General features: G+C 36.8%; 1 long non-coding RNA gene across 2 annotated transcripts in view; it reads right to left on the bottom strand.

Moving 5' to 3' along the window:
* LOC134484004 (uncharacterized) overlaps positions 1-16,896 on the bottom strand; it is an 83,226-nt gene that overhangs the window by 45,669 nt on the left and 20,661 nt on the right. Inside the window, exons 3-4 of one of the 2 annotated variants that reach the window (XR_010061289.1) lie at positions 14,273-14,358; positions 4,667-4,785 (exon numbers count right to left, since the gene is read on the bottom strand). This is a non-coding gene — a long non-coding RNA (uncharacterized LOC134484004). The remainder of the gene's footprint in view (positions 1-4,666; positions 4,786-14,272; positions 14,359-16,896) is intronic. The other variant, XR_010061290.1, reaches the window with a different exon arrangement.

Below are 16,896 nucleotides of genomic sequence, written 5' to 3'. Positions count from 1 at the left end.
AAAAAAGTCATAGTCTGAATTAATATTTCTTTCTTAACCATCAACTCTTCTTACTTGTTCTCTCATATAACCCCACTAAGCTCTACCTTATGAAAGGGACCTGCTTGAGGCAGATAATTTCCCTTTCCACCTCAGCTTCTATGTGTTTTCTGGTTGATTGAAGTATGATTCTGAACAATGTTTATGAACTTTTAGTCTCATGTCAACATTATAATAACAAACACACTGAAAATAATTTAGGAAGAGAATAACAATTTCTCTTATACATTTGGATAGTCATTCAATGGAGGTGTATAAAATCTAGCTTTTAGAAACTATTTTGGAGTGGCTAGCTATAGGTACATCTTGTCCAACATGAGGTATAAATAGTACATTGAAGCTCACAGATTCTAAAACAAATCTAGAACTGCTATCTTACCTACTAGTTATTCTATTAGTGGATTCAAAAACAGATTCCCATTTTCCAAGTTTTCATGACATCTCCAAAGAAATATATATATATATATAAAATCTCACATCATTTCCAAAGGACCAGAGCTGGGACAGATACAGGCCAGTAACGAACACTACTGCTTTCCTTTCCAAACTAGAACATATCCAAATTCTTAGATTCATTTTTGATTCTCCAAAGATCAAAGCCTCTCCTCACATAAATTTAACAGTTCACTATATCTCTCTTCAGTTACAGAAGTAGATGTGTCCTGTCAAAGCAGTCACTTAGAGAGTAGCTCTCATGTTTTCTTGTTCCATATCCCACACAATACTTTTTTGTGTGGATCACAGACACTATGTAGTCCCATAACATGTTTGTATTCCTGGGAATATGTCTCCGAGTTGTTTGGTTGGCTGATGTCTTAGAAAAATAAACTTGTAACATTAACATTAGCTATGTATTTTGCTGTCCTCCTTGCTTTTGAGAAAAGAAAACGGAAGTCCTGAATAGAAACATCAAACATGCACAGGAACCTAGGAGCCTTCAAGGGTAGGGACCTTCCAGCTGCTGCCTGAGCCCAGAGCTGAAAGCCAGGAGTGCAGACACACCCAAGAGCAGAGGTAAAACCAACTTTTCTGCTCCAGGCTACTTGCCTGGTGGCCTGAGGACACACAAAAGCAGGAGCAGTCTGTTTCTGCCTGCACAGTGAGGTGAACCTCTCCCACAGCTCTCTGTACCCAAATCCCATGGGGGAGAGAGCTGGACTCTCAGAAGTGCAGACAATCCTGAGAAATCAGGGGAGACCTCCACTTCTGCTCACATTCCTGGACTAAGAGGAACCTGCCTAATGCCCTCTGCATACAGGAATCTAGGAGCAGTCAGGAGCAGGACCCTTGTGGTTTTCTGCCTGTGCCAAGAGTTGATGGCCAGTCACCAGGAGTGCTGATACATGTGAGAGCAGAGGTAAGACCAACTCTTCTACTCCAAGCAACCCGCCTGGAGGCTTCAGGACACATAAATCCAGGAGCAGCTCTCTGTTCCCAGATCCGGCTGAAAGAAAACAGGTCTACAGGAGTGCTGACACATGGGCTTACTAGAGGGTCCAGCCACTGTCAGAGACAGCAAGAACAGCTAACACCAAAAACAACCTGATGGTGAGAGGCAAGCACAGGAAACTAAGCAAGAGAAACCAAGACTACTTGGTAATATCAGAGCCCAGTTCTCCCACCAAAGCAAATACTGGATATTCATACACTGGAAAAGCAAGATTTGGATTTAAAATCACATCTCATGATGATGATAGAGGACTTTAAGAAAGACATAAATAACTCCCTTAAACAAATACAGAACAGCATAGGTAAACAAGTAGAAGCCCTTAAAGAGGAAACAAAAATCCCTTAAAGGATTATAGGAAAGTACAGGCCATAAATCCCTCTTCAGCTAGGAGTGAGTGAGGCTTCAGGACTCTTCCCACTTAGTTACAGAATGTTGACTGGTTTGACTTTGTGTAGGTCTTATATGCAGAGTCTCTCTCTCTCTCTCTCTCTCTCTCTCTCTCTCTCTCTCTCTCTCTCTCTCTCTCTCTCTCTCTCTCTCTCCTCCCTGCTCCAGTAATGGTCCCCAAACCTTAGAGAGAACTAAGCATGTTGTATTACTTTCTTCTTTATCACTCACTACAAATTCATATTCTGAACAGCATAAATTTATTATCTCCCATCCTTTGGGATTAAATTGAACTTTCTTGTATAATATATGATGATACACCACCTCAATATTTTTAATCACATATGGAGTTGTTTTTGGCATGTAAAGTAACATATTCATGGTTCCTTAGGACAAACTGTGGACATCATTGGGGCATTTTACCACTATAAGAATTTTATCCTCAGATGAATAAAGAAACTGAAAAACCTGTCTTCTGAATTCTCCTTAAAAACATAATATAATTCAAACATAATAGCAAGTGAAAAGTCCTGCTATAAAATGGCTAGACTGCATTAGTTACATTATGAGTCAGCTTCATGTCTTATGTGGAAAGTGAGAAACACTGCATTTTACTAACTGTAGTATTTAAAGTTTCTTCCATGGAGAAATTAAGAAGCAAAACATTGCTTTGTTCTAACATGGAAATAAAATATTTACAATAAAGTTATATTTAAAAGTTGTCTGTCAACTGTTCAACAAATACATAACCTAAAGCTTTGTCTCTTTTCTCATCCTTGTCCTAATTTTTTATACTCAAGTCATTCATTTATCTTCACATTAAGAAGATTTCTTCTCCCATTCTCCTATAAAATATTTCCTCATGATTATATACATTTAGATTCATGTACACACGCACACGTTGAAACACACCCACTCGCAGTTGGTTTGATGATTAAAATATTAGCTCTTTTGTCTTAAAAGCAGCATATTTACTTGCATTGAGAAATCCACATTGCTATAAAGGAAACAAGTAAAACTTCCCAGCTTTTCTCATTATTTTGCAATATTTCTACCTACTTCCATTCATATTTTAAATGTGTTCTTAGGAAAGTTAAGCCATCAATCATTTTTTTCTTCTGTAAAAATGTTTATATGGCTCCTCTTAGTAAAATAAATTTTAAAGAATTTATGCTAGTTCTTTTCTTTAACTTAATCGGTGTCTACAATTAGTAAATACAATATCTTGCCCCTCCTACCCGCATCTTTTTTTGTCAGATAATAATACATGGTGGGTTGGTGTCTCTTATACAACCTCTTTAAAATTCTGAAGAGTGGCATATAAATTGCTCTGATTCCGAGGTGATATATTCACATCAGAATGAGGGGCTACCAGCTGAGAGGAATTTATGGCTATTTTCTTTCCATTTCTCAGTATTATCTGATGCATATAGATCAGCTTTGTTTAACCATTTCTGTTACAGTGATAGTGGTATGGTTTGAGTATTAAATGCCCCCTAGATTCTCATATTGAAAGCTTGGTCCCTAGCTGGTGGTGCTTTTTGGGAGATAAATCAGTTTAACTGAGGGAATTGGGCCACTGGACAGCTATTTTTTAGGGCTTTATGTTATACCAACCCTTTTTCCTACCTATACATCCTGGCTACCACAAGGCAGACAGTTGTTCCTTACCATGCCCTTTGATCGTGATGTTCTACTTCCTGCCAAGCTGACACATAGTTCAATTTGAAACATCTGAAACTGCAACCCTTTCTTAGACTTGAGTTTCTCTGTCCAAAAAACCTGACAGAAAATCTTAAAAGAAGTTATTTTGACTCATAACTTCACAGTGTTTGACCGATCAATCAGTTCAGGCCACAGAAAGCAATGACTCAGAGAAAGGGAATTCAGGATCCTGATTATTTATTTCCTTTTCACCATTATCCTAGTATGGTCCAAGCTTATGGTATAGTATGGCCCATGTTTACCATGGGTCCACTCTATTCACTTAAAACTGTTTGGAAATACCCTCAAACACACACTCATGGGTATATCTCACAAACTTTAGGAAATTCTAAACCCAGTAAACTGGGTTATTAAACTGTAAGACTCCTTTTAAGTTTTTAAAGTTGTTTCCCTCTGCTGTTTATCACACAGAAACTGAGTAACAGAAAAAGTATTTATGGTGGTCAATTGTGACTATCAAGTTGACTTGCTTGAGAGATACCTAGTACAGATAGTAGGGAAACACACATTTGTATCTGAAAATATGTTTTCCTGCCACCCAATATCTTTGTATCCTAAATACTTTCTTCCCTCTCAGTGATCCTGAGTCATTGATGAAGGGTGTACAGCAAACATTTTCCAAGTATGCCTGAGTGTTGTGCAGTGTCTTTCTCTCTTTATCTTGCCCAGTTTTTGCTCTCTGTGTTAATTGTTATCTATTGCAAATAGAAGCCTCTTTGATGAGGTCAAAAGATGCATTAATCTATGGGTATAATGACAAGCCATTAGAAATTGGTGTAGAGGGGTTGGGGATTTAGCTCACTGGTCTCAGTGGTAGACCTGGGTTTGGTCTTCAGCTCCGGGAGAAAAAAAAGAAATTGGTGTAGAATAATAGGAATAGGCTCTCCCCTGGGGTCTATGTTATATATAGCCATAGGTTCTTGGCCCTGATGGTGGTACCAAATAAGGGTTTCATCTTGTGCAGAAAGCCTTAATTATAATCAGAATGTTGTTACTTTCATGATGCTTATGCAACTACTACACAACTATGCATGTCTTGCCATGCCAGTTATTAGTGTAACTCACAGGGTTCGCAGCTGTATAAGACTGATTGTTTTTCTCCTTGGGCAGCATTTGCAGCACTATGATAGCTAGGCAGTCACGATGAAGCTTCCTGGAAAGTATCAACTTGATTTCTTCATGTTCTATGAGTCAAGGATATGACATGTCCTGTGAGTCATTGGATGTTACTGTCAAGTTCTGGAGGATAAAGGAGGGCAATGGCAATCACCTACAACGTTTGAGAATGTTCTAAACTAAAAGGAAATGAATACTTGTAGAAACTGTGTTTGCCATACCAAATGAAATGATTGCCAGATTGACTCTCTGACAAGACTTAGAAATGTTCACATATAATACTCATTTAAAATTGCAATATTAATGCATTATATTTTTACTAAGCTGAGAAATTGCTATGCTACTTTGAAATAATGCTCTCTTTGATTTGGGGATGTGATGCTGACCCAAGAGTCAGAAATCAAAATTGTATTTTAGTATATTCTTACCAGTAATTCTTACCAGCTTCTCAATAACTATAGCATGATATTAACATTTCCACAGTACTAAAAGCTCAAAATTCAGAATAACAAAAAGTAAGCATTTCCTTGTTTATTTGTCCACGTTAGATTCCTACTGGCCCATATTCAACACATCCTTATAGTTTTTCTGATACTTCAGAATCAGTGAAGCTTTTTAAATAACATCAGGGTAGGTAAAGCATCGATTTGTGCTTACAAAACAACTGGATGTAGGGTTGCCTTGAATACAGTTTTTGCTTTGCTGTGATTTGTCAGATTAATTTCTATACTTTGAATCTCAGTTTCTGTATTTCAGAACTTCAGCAATGTTGTCTTATGAAAAGAATAACTTCTTAAATATTATTTCCCAACTTTCTATATTCTCATGAACACTGTATATACTCTATCTTTCTTTATCAAATATTACCACCTCAAAACTCATCTCTTTTAGGGTATTTTCTATGATTTCTACAAGGAAAATTCTGCAAATCCATGAATTTTATTCATTTTGTTTTGTGTACTAACATAATTTAACACTTTGAAAAATTGCAGCTTATCTTACAATAGAAGTTTCTAAATATTTGTTAGAAAAATGAATCAAGACCTACAGCTTGTAATTTGGTTTTCATGAAAACAGTAATGAATCATGCAAGGTTGTGAACACAATGTACTGAAACTGTGACTGAGTTCCCGGGCCACAGCATACAAACGTGTAAATTGGAAACTGCATGAAAGCACCCTGCCAAGCAGGAGAGCTGGTACTAAAATTTAGAGTGTTAGATCTTCACATAAAAAGATTAACATCTACACGGGAAGGGACATTTTAAATTTCCACAACAGGTTCTGCTTCTAGAGTCTCTGCTTGCCTGGGAGAGATGTTTTTGTTATCTTAATAAAGGTCCTACATGCAACCACCTTGCACAGGGAAGCATTGTCCCTTTGTCCATTCTTTGTAGTATCATGTAAAGCTTGATACATGATAGACAACAACAACAAAAAATCCTGTATGTAGATAGGGAGAAAGATCAGAGTCATCTTTCCTCATTATTTTTCACTGCTGTTTGCATTAGATCAGGCTATCAAAGACAAGGCCATCAGGGTAAGAAATACAATATGTGTACAATTTCCACTGCTTTGACAAAGGAATGATTTTCTAATACATTAACAATTTGTTACACTAGTTAAGCTGGCTGTAAAATAATCAATTACTGTAACGTTGGTGTCAGTAAATATATTGACCAGTTGACCAACATGACACTTCTTTAAGAGTAAAGAAAAGAAACGCAATAAACCAGATAAGTGAGCAAAGTCAGTGCTACGAAGATCCATATGGTTTCCTTTTCCTTAGCTCTCTTCAAAGATAAAAATAATTAGATGGAAAAGCTTAATCAAAGTAATGGAATGATTTTATGATCTGCTAAAATGTATAAATCTCAGAGAATTTTTGAATAAAGAATCATGGCTAAAATTCTTTGTCACATTATTTGACTTTTTCTTTTAAATGGTTGGTCTTTTAGAAGAAAGGGGTATTTTTGCACAAAAGAAACATCTTACAGTGAATCTTTGGTATTAGGCAAATATACGGATGGTTGCAAATGCATTTTCCTGCTTGTTTTTGTGGAATAATGAGCCTGAGAACAATTTTCAAGGTACTGAGTGGGTGTGAATTACAGCTCTAGACTAGTACAGGACTCGGCTCTCATTTCACCACCTGGATTCAGAAAATCTAAGACCAAGGAACAGCAAACAGACATATATTCTTTTAGTAAATATTTGTGAAATCTAATTAACAAATGAGAACATTTTAAAAAGCATTTCTGTATGTGTGTGTTCATGTGCTTGTGTTTGTGCACATGTGCTTGTGAGTGTGCATGCGTGCATGCATTTTTGTGTACATGCCTGTGGAGTGTGGAGTGTGTGTGTGTGTGTGTGTGTGTGTGTGTGTGTGTGTGTGTGTGTGCTTGCAGACATGTCTGACACAGTACATTGGTGGACATAAGAGGATGACCTCAGATTGTTTTCTTCACCTTCTCCCTTGCTTGAGACTATTCTATTGTTATTCAGCACTGTATTTATGCCAGATGCTAGGGAGAGAGGAGCACAGGATTCTGGGAATTCTAGTATCGCTGCTTTCTATCTCACCTTTGGACTGTTGGAATTACCAATGAGCCTCAAATTCTTCCATGCATTCTGGGGATCTGAACTGAAGTCCTCGCATTTGCATGGTAAGTGCTTTACCCGCTGAGCCATTTCCTCAGTCTGATAAGAGAATTTTAATCTCAGAAGGTAGCAAGTTGTAGAAAAATCAGCAAGAGTAAGAGGCTTATGTGTAGCAGACCACAAAGCAATGATGCACAATTCTTCAGTAAGAAAAGCAAATAAAGAAGAAGTGCAGGAAATTCTCTTGGAGACTAGTTCTAAAATAGCACATGACAGCACCATATCTTGCATTAGCCAGTTAAGGACAGAAATTTAATAACTGCCTTCAAGTGTATGAAGGGCTATTATGTTGACAGTTCTTTCCTTTGCAGAGCCTGAATTCTTGGAACTACAGGAAAATTTAGAATCTTAAAGATGATCACAGAGACTGTCTTGAGAAGTATAAGAGATTGAGGTAATCTCTCTACAGAAAGTCAGAGGAAACAGCTTCACGTATGGGGGGTCAGGTTATAAAATTAAAATTGAGAAAAAACATTCTAACTCTAACTAATAAAAATTCACCAGTGAGTTAAAATTTTGTACTTGCTAAAAGGGTAGTAGATACATGCTTTGACATTGTCTACCCAGAATGCTATAGGTGATATGTTGCCTTAGTACCCCTATATATAGATAAGGTTATGTTTGAAGAAATGGTAAGAGAGGAGAAGGTCAATAATAAGGAAATTAATTGCAAATAAATATTTCTATATGATTTTGTATTTATTTGCTAATCTAATATACTTAAGATAGAGGAACTAATTTTAGACTAAGTCTTTTAGAGAGGTTTGGCTCTAAAGTCAAAATTCTTCAGCACTGTAGCAGTGAGGCAAACTTCTATAGTTAAAATTGTGCTGGATTAGGCATCTGGAAATTTTGCTTCTGCCTTTGACTCTGCCATTAAGAGGCCATATGATCCTAGAATTGTCCCTTCTTCTTGTGTCCCAGTTTTCATGTCACATTGTAAAGTGCTAGTAGTATTTCTGTAGCAAATTTGGAACAATTCATTTTCCTGGGACTATGCATTAAGACGTGAGGGCAATCATTCAGAATTTATCATTCTCTCTCCCTATAAGTTTTCATACAAGTACAGATGTAAAGAGAGCATGTTGAAGAAGCTAGGTTCATCTTATTCAATGTAAAAATATGACAGATCAAAAAACCTGAGGCTGGTGGAAGAAAGCACCTGCTCAAAGTTACCTAGATAAGATCTACAGAGTTAGGAATCCAAAGAATGTTGCTAAACCCTTCCTAGTAAAGGCTGCTTCATTTGCTATTGAAATCTGCCCAACTGATACTAGCTACACTTATTTCTCATCACTCCTTACCTGCCTACTTAGATGTTCTTCCTTCTTTGTCATTTTCCCCCTAACTCCCAGAAGCTATAATCAGTACTTCTCCTGTATTACCTTTCTTTTCTTGTAGCATCCAATCACTGTACATTAGAGCTTTCTTTGAAACACTTTCATATTTGATTTCCATTAGATAAACCTATTATTTCTATTTGGGCCTCTATAACCCAAGTTTTACAATTTTCCCACTTAAGTTATAGGACTAGATGCATTCCAAAAGGCAGCTCTCTAGTACAGCTATCCCAAATTGCCCTTGTATTTTCTACTTCTTTGATGTTCTTCTCTTATCTTTGACTCACTCAGTTTCCCATGCTCCTGCCCTATCATTTCCTCATGCAGGTGAAAGTTTACTTCTTCCACATCTGTTTCAGTGTCTTATTAATGTACTTATTCTTCCTGTAGTCTTGTCCAAGTACATATATTGCCTCCTTTTGAACTGAAACAGCAGTTAGTGCTGGCACCGTGCAATTTATTACTTTGCTTTTGGTAGCTTATATTATTCATGAATTATCCTGTGTGCAGATCTTCTGGGTGGAAGGAGAGAAGTAGCAACATACCCCTACCATTCTCCACGGTTTCAGGTGTCATTGGAGTACACACATAATAATAAATAAAATACTTATATACTTAATAAGATAATACTGAAGAGAAACATAAGGGGAGTATGTGTTCATGTGCTAGGTGAGTGTGGTTGCATGTGCATGTGTGGGTGTGTATGTGTGTGTGCATGTACTTGTGCATGTGTATATATGACTTTCTTTTTTCTGTGTGCCTGGTTGTCGGTTGTTACCCTAAATATAACTGGGAATAATAGTGTGGCCTATGTGCCTGATTCATTTCATGTAAAATAATATTTTCGATGTTTATTCATGTTGTAATAGTTCATTTCATTTTATTTTTGAATAATTCATTCATATTGAATAGAGTACATACTGTTTAACCATCCACCACCTGGTAGACATCCTTCCTGTTTCTACATACTAACTTTTTTTTTTTTTTTTTTTTTTTGCGGAGCTGGGGATCGAACCCAGGGCCTTGCGCTTGCTAGGCAAGCGCTCTACCACTGAGCTAAATCCCCAACCCCACATACTAACTTTCTTAAGGTTAATGTTGCACCACCGTATCTAACCTTCAGGCCAAGTTTGTCCTGCACAACTTGTACTAAGTCCCAGCCTGGTGATTCAACTTGATCCTATCCTACTCATACCCTTCTTGACTTCAGATGTAGCCTGAGTTCCACACCCAATGCCATAGCCTTGTCTGCTGAGCCCTATCCATACCATTCTTGAACTCTGTGACTGGGTCAGGCTTCATAATCTTTTGTCTAATCTGGTTCACACAGCCTACATCTGGGCAAAACTTAGCAAGTCTACATGATCCTTCTGCATTCTCCTCAGATCCTAAGATCTAGCCTAGCTCCCACATATAGTTCCCTATTTAAGTCTGGTGGACTCATACTTAGCACAACCTCCAAGAGCAAGGGAACATATTCTGCATTATATTCCAGGCTTCTGCATCTACTTGATTTAGTGTCATCCATGAATACCAAACCTCCAGATCCAGGCTAAAGAGATCATTCTGTATTTTACCCCAGCATTCTGTATCCACATCAGACACAAATCAATGAAAGAAATTCACATTCACAGGGCTCACTGCAAAAATATGAAAGAACATGATAGCACACTTCACCAGTCCACCAGTCCTGTAGAAATGTTCTTCAATGAGAACTGCATAGTGAACTCTAAGATACAGAATTTAAATGAACAGTCAGAAATGTCATCAAATATTCTAAGAATTTAAAGAAGAAGCAACTAGATAATTCAATAAACTTAAATGAGTTTCAGCAAAGTGACAGGATGAAAAATCAACTTACAAAAAACAATAACCTTTGTATAGAACACCAACAAATTTACAGAGTGAGAAATATCATGAATACACTCCCACTCAGAATAGCCTCAAAGAAATGAAGCAGCAATAAATTTAAGCAAGGTGAAAGACATCTCCAGTTAAAACTCTGAATCTCTAAAGAAAGAGATTGAGAAACACATTGAAAAATGGAAAGACCTCCCATAATCATGGACTAGCAAAATTCATATTCTGAACACAAACTTTCTACAAAAAAATGGGCACATTTAATGCAATCCAAATCAAAATCCTCACAAAATTCTTTACAGAGGAGGAAAAAATATTTTTAAAATCACATTGAACCACAAAATACTCCGGGCAACCAAAACACTCTTCAGCAAATTAATATGTTCAGGAAAATATTTCAAATTTTAAGATATATTGCAGAGCATTAGTAACAAAAGCAGTGTAATACTGCACAAAATAGGTGTATACACCTATGAATCAAAATAGAAAACCCGAATATGAGAACACATATCAACAGTCATCTGATATTGACAGAGGCAAAATCATGTACTTGATAGAATACAGCATCTTTAACAAATGTTTCTGAGAAATCTGCATATCCAAATACAAAAGACTGAAATTAGACCTATATTTATCCCTTTGTACAACATACCAAGTGGTTCAAAAACCTCTATTTGATCTTGAAATGTTAAAAGTGCTAGAAGAAAAGGTAGGCAGTGCTCAAGAAGATGCAGGTGTAGAAAAGGATTCTCTCAATATTTGCCTAAGAATTAAGGTTAAAAATTGGTAATCGAGACCCCAGAAAACTGAAAAGCTTCTGTACATCTAAGGAAATAGTAAAGGAACTGGGAAGTATACACAGTGGAAGAGAAGCTTTGTAAGTTGTACATCTGACAGAGAATTAATATCCAGAATGTATAGTGTAAAAGCCAGAGTCAAGAAAACAATGGATTCCATTAGATGCAGTCTATGAATCTGAACAGAATTCTCAACAGGGGAAATAAAAACTGTGAGAATATCCTCAAAATATGCTCATCATCTTTTGCAATTGGGTGCAAACTAAACTTTGATGTCTCTTCTTATCCCAATTATATTATCTAAGGAAAGACAAACAACAGACAACAAAGCTGAGAGGAATGTAGGGAAAAGGGAACATCCTTGAATTTTGGGGAAATTGCAAACTGGTGTACCGTCTCTGATGATAGTGTGGAGAGTTCTCGAAAGTAAATCTATGATATTACTATATCACTCCTTACATATACCCAAGAGACTCATCATTTCACAGGTAATCTCCCAGCAGTGTTCATTGCCATCCTGATACAATAGCTATGAAATAGAAGGGACCTTAAATGTCCTTCAACTGATGAACAGATAATAAAAATGTGCTACATATACAAAACGGAACACTACTGAGCAGTAAAGTAAAATGAAATCCTATCATTTACAGGTAAATAGAAGGAAATAGTATCTTGAGTGAAGTAACCCAAATGCCACATACTCTCTCTTTCTTAATTGCAATTTCCACCATCTTCAGATTTGCTTTTGTAATCTGGAGTGATAGAAAGAAATTAGGAAGAAAATGGATCATTGCATGTTGGGGAAAGAGGCACCAAAGAGCAACAGCAGGACAAGTGTGATGTGAAGGGACAGTTTTGACTAGGAAAAAGAAGGGAGGTCAGTATGGAAGGATAGGGACGGAGCAGGATAAATAACACTAATTGTGTTTTCTTTTGAAAGCCTTAAGAAATCATAATACTTTGTATTTACTTAAATTGCTTTTTCTGTGTGTGTGTGTGTGTGTGTGTGTGTGTGTGTGTGTGTGTGTGTGTGTACATGCGTATATAGTTTAAATGAAGCTATGCTATTTGGACTGACACTCCTCCCCCCCCCGAGAACCATAAGCTGTCTAAGAAAACCTTCAATAAAAGGCATGAGAAACCTCCTTCTGAGTTGTTGGCCAAATCGATTGTAGGCTATTGCTGTTGCTCTTGTTTGCCTCCCAGACTAAGTAAATGCCCACTGTTGCTGATACCATGCACTTTAGACACAGCACTCCACGGAATCAACCTGTAGCTAATCTGATAGCATTGTCACTGAAGACTAGTTTTTTTTTTTTTTTTTAACAGTATTAGGAGGCAATATACAAGCTGCCAATGGAGGCAAACAATCAATGGTTCTAACCTGCTGTGACTCCTATGGACAACAACAATAAGGGAACCCAGTATGGTAAGATATCCCTGAGGCTGCAATAGCTGTACTCATATCTCAGTAGTGAATAAGAGCTATCTCATTATAGTGTTAAGACTACTTAACAAGATGGAAATTATGTCTGGTTCTCAAAACACTGAAAAGTCATTGTGTTTGTGACATCATGAATCTAAAGAACCTATTGCTATGACTTTACTAAACTAGTACAATTCCAAAATGCATTATAAATATTTATCAATATATCTACAGGTAAGTGTATCTCTTACTCCTCATCACTGAAGTTTCTCTTTGTAGCAAAGGCCATTATAGAAAGCAACAACTGATCAAAATACAGAGTGCAACTGACTGGGGGATGCCCAGTCCCAATTGATGTATCTATCACACAGATAGCACACCTAATTCATGGAACATCATGGAAGAGGAGGCAGAAAAATTTTAAGTGCCGATGGACTAGTAAGTCTGCTGTGAGAGATCCTGTCTCCTAGAAAGGATAAGGAAGGCACACCATGAAACCTCATCAATATGGTTGCCTAAGTAATACCTGAACAATGGCAACACCAATAAACATTCCAGGATGGAATGGGGAAATCTTATAGGGTCCCATTTTTTAGATGAGAAGCTATGGGCAATTAATGAATTTAAGTGAGGGAGAATGAGTCTTCCCAGGTGAGCCCTTTAACTCATTATTCAATATCAAGTGGTCAGCTGTGAAAACAAATACAAATATGCAACACTATATGCACTTAGCATGGCCTACTTATATTTTTATGTGTTCACATACATGTTTGTGTGTGTGTGTATGTGTTTAACAATAATAAAGAAAATGAAGCAATGAATTTGAGAATAAGGGTACATGGGAGGATTTGTGGGGAGCATAGGAAGGAAATTATGTGATTATACTTTAATTTAAAAATAGTACAAGTAAAATGTGTATATATATATATATATATTCCTTTGCAAAAAGTGTGTGGATATGATTTCTTTTAGGTACACACATAAGAGGAGAATTGCTGGTTCATATGATGAATGTAAGTTCAATACTTTCTGTTTTCTTTTATTTGAGACAGAGTGTGTGACTCAGGCTGAAGTCACCTTGTGAGCCTCCTACCTTGAATGCTGAAATTACAAGTATGTGTCATCACACCAAGATTGGTGATGTTTTTTTCTTTTCCAACGTTGTCTTGGTTATTAGAGGCCCCTTGAAATTGCATATGAATTTTAAAATCTGCTTTTTTCATTTGCACAGAAAGCCTAGTAGGATAATGAGGGGTTCATATCACTCCTGCTGGTTGCTCTGGGGAACAAAGATACCTCACAACAGTCTTTGGCTTATAGGCTTTTTCCACTTATTTGGCTCTACAATACAATATTTTGTGAGTTTTTCAAAGCATACATCTTCTTCTATATTAGTTATATATCGCTCTTTTGACTTGGAAAATAACCCTCTACTCCCTGAATGTAGACTGTGTGCTTATGCATTCACTTACCTGTTTCTAATATGCTTTTTCATTTTTCTAGTATAGCTTCTGCACTCACTTTCCACTTTCTTCACCCTTCAGTGTTCAAATGGAACCTGTTGAGATATTGCTGACTATTATTTATCTTTTTAATTACTGATACTATTATAATCCTATACACCAGAATCTCCTACCCTGCCTTATCTATCAATAGCTTATGAAGGTATACATCTTAGAAAAGTTGTTTTTCTAAGATTTTATTGAATTAAGTAAGATCTCATAATACCCAAATGGTATAAGTACTACCTAGTCATCATGCTAAGAGGAAAATGAGGCAGTAAGTGAATGGGTAACTCAACCAAAGGTGTAGTCAGCCGAAGCCAAGTCAGGCTTGTCTTGTGCCTTACTAATTGCTTTTAACTAACAAATTCTGCACCTCTACAAATACCATCAATATATCCTTATGATCTATAACTCTGAACCATTTGAAACTGTTAAACTTCATGATTACAGTCCAATTTTGTTGTTGTTGTTGTTGTTGTTGTTGTTGTTGTTGTTGTTGTTTTCCTGGGACTCATTTGATACAACCATGGTCTCTCATGATGAGCTGTTAGGACTGTAAGGGTGGGATTTATTCTGGAAGTGATTAGGCCGTCAGGGCTCATGAATGAATTAATACTGATATAGTAGTCATGTTTCAGAGGTGGAATAGTTACTGTGTGAGCCAGATGTTATAAAAAGTGATCTCAAATCAAATACCTGGCCTGTTCTACATGTGGCCACTTTCTTTTGCCTTTGTGGTATGTTTTGTGTCAGTCGTCAAGATCTTTGTTAAAATTCTAGAATCATGCTCTGTGGCCCTCCAAGACACTAAAACCATGAGTTATTTATTTATTTATTTATTTATTTATTTATTTATTTATTTATTTATTTATTTAAATTCTAGCTCTCAGCATGTTGAACTTGAACTTGTAGAATGAAATAATCTGTTTACCCCAGTGTCTTGAGTAACTAGGACTATAGATGAATACTACTGCATTCTGTTTAAACTTCTTTACTTATGAAGTGCCTAGACTGTTTTTGTGCAACACAAATAAGATTAAGATATAAGCTTGTTCTGACCTTAAAAACAGGACAATTTCATAAGACTCAAGTTGTTTAGTAAAATAGATCTTAAAGTTGGTGTCTTGATATTTATGCACCACACAGCTGGAGTAGGCATTTGCTTAATCTGAAGTTTACTGAGTGAGACCTACATGCATTCTGCAAAGATGTTCTAACTAAGAATGTAGCACATACCTCAGAATATGTTGATCTCTTTTGAGCAAAGGACTACATTGTGTTCTAAAATAAGGATGCCCAAGAAAACTGAATGCATTGCTGTTTTACCATGCTGTGACTGGCAGGCTTATTATTATTATTATACACCTTAGTCCTTTGTTGGGTAAGTAATTTATACAGTTTCAAAGTATTTTTTCAACCCTGTCCCTTCTAGGGTCATACTGTTAATGGTTCATAAAACAATAGATTATAATTTTAGTGAAATCCAGTTTATCACTTTTAATTTATGTGTAACACACTTTGTGTGATTTCTAAAATCTGTTACATATCTATAGATCATCTAGAGTCTCCCCTACATTTTCTAAAGCTGTTATAACATATTATACGTTACATTTACTGAACATTATACGTTACATAAAATACAGGGGATAAATGAGTACAAATAAAGCAAAAATATAGGAAAACATGATGATACAACAAGAAGCACAACTTATTAGAGCAGAAGACAGTATTTTTATTTTTCACCTATTTTATTGGATTCTTTTTATTTACATTTCAAAAGTTATTCCCTTTCTCAGTTCCTTATCCATAAGCCCCAATCCCCTTCTTCTATAAGGGTGTTCCCCCTCCACAACCACACCCCTTCCCTGCCATTCTCCAACAAGGCCATCCTCTGCTACATATACAGCTGGAGCCACCCGTGTGTCCATGTGTACTCTTTAGGTAGTGGTTTAGTCCCTGGGAGCTCTGGTTGTTGGTATCGTTCTTATGGGGTTACAATCCCCTTGAGCTCCTTCAATCCTTTCTCTAACTCCTCCAATAGGGACCCCATTCTCAGTTCAGTGGTTTGCTTACAGCATTCACCTCTGTATTTGTGACACTCTGGCTGAACCTCTCAGGAGACAGCTATACCAGGCTCCTGTCAGCAGGATTCTTGGATTCATCAATATTGTATAGGTTTGGTGGCTGTATGTATATGGACTGGATCCCCAGGTGGGGCAGGCACTGAATGGCAATTCCTTCAGTCTCTGCTTCTATGAATATTTTTGTTCCCACTTTTAAGAAGGACTGAAGAATCTGCGCTTTGATCATCTTACTTCTTGAGCTTCCTATGGTCTGTGGATTGTATCTTGGATAATTTGAGCTTTTGAATTAATATCCACTTATCAGTGAGTGCATACCATGTGTGTTCTTTTGTGATGGGTTACCTCACTTAGGATGATATTTTCTAGTTCCATCCATTTACCTATGAAATTCATGATGTAATTATTTTTGATAGTTGAGTAGTACTCCACTGGGTAGATACAGAACATTTCTGTATCCATTCCATTGTTGAAGGGTATCTGGGTTCTTTCCAGCTATTATAAATAAGG

This window comes from Rattus norvegicus, chromosome X, assembly GCF_036323735.1.
Source record: "Rattus norvegicus strain BN/NHsdMcwi chromosome X, GRCr8, whole genome shotgun sequence".
In the NCBI taxonomy this organism is placed as follows: Eukaryota; Metazoa; Chordata; class Mammalia; order Rodentia; family Muridae; genus Rattus; species Rattus norvegicus.
The sequence above is the reverse complement of the archived record's forward strand: the minus strand, read 5'-3'. Positions and strand labels throughout refer to the sequence as shown.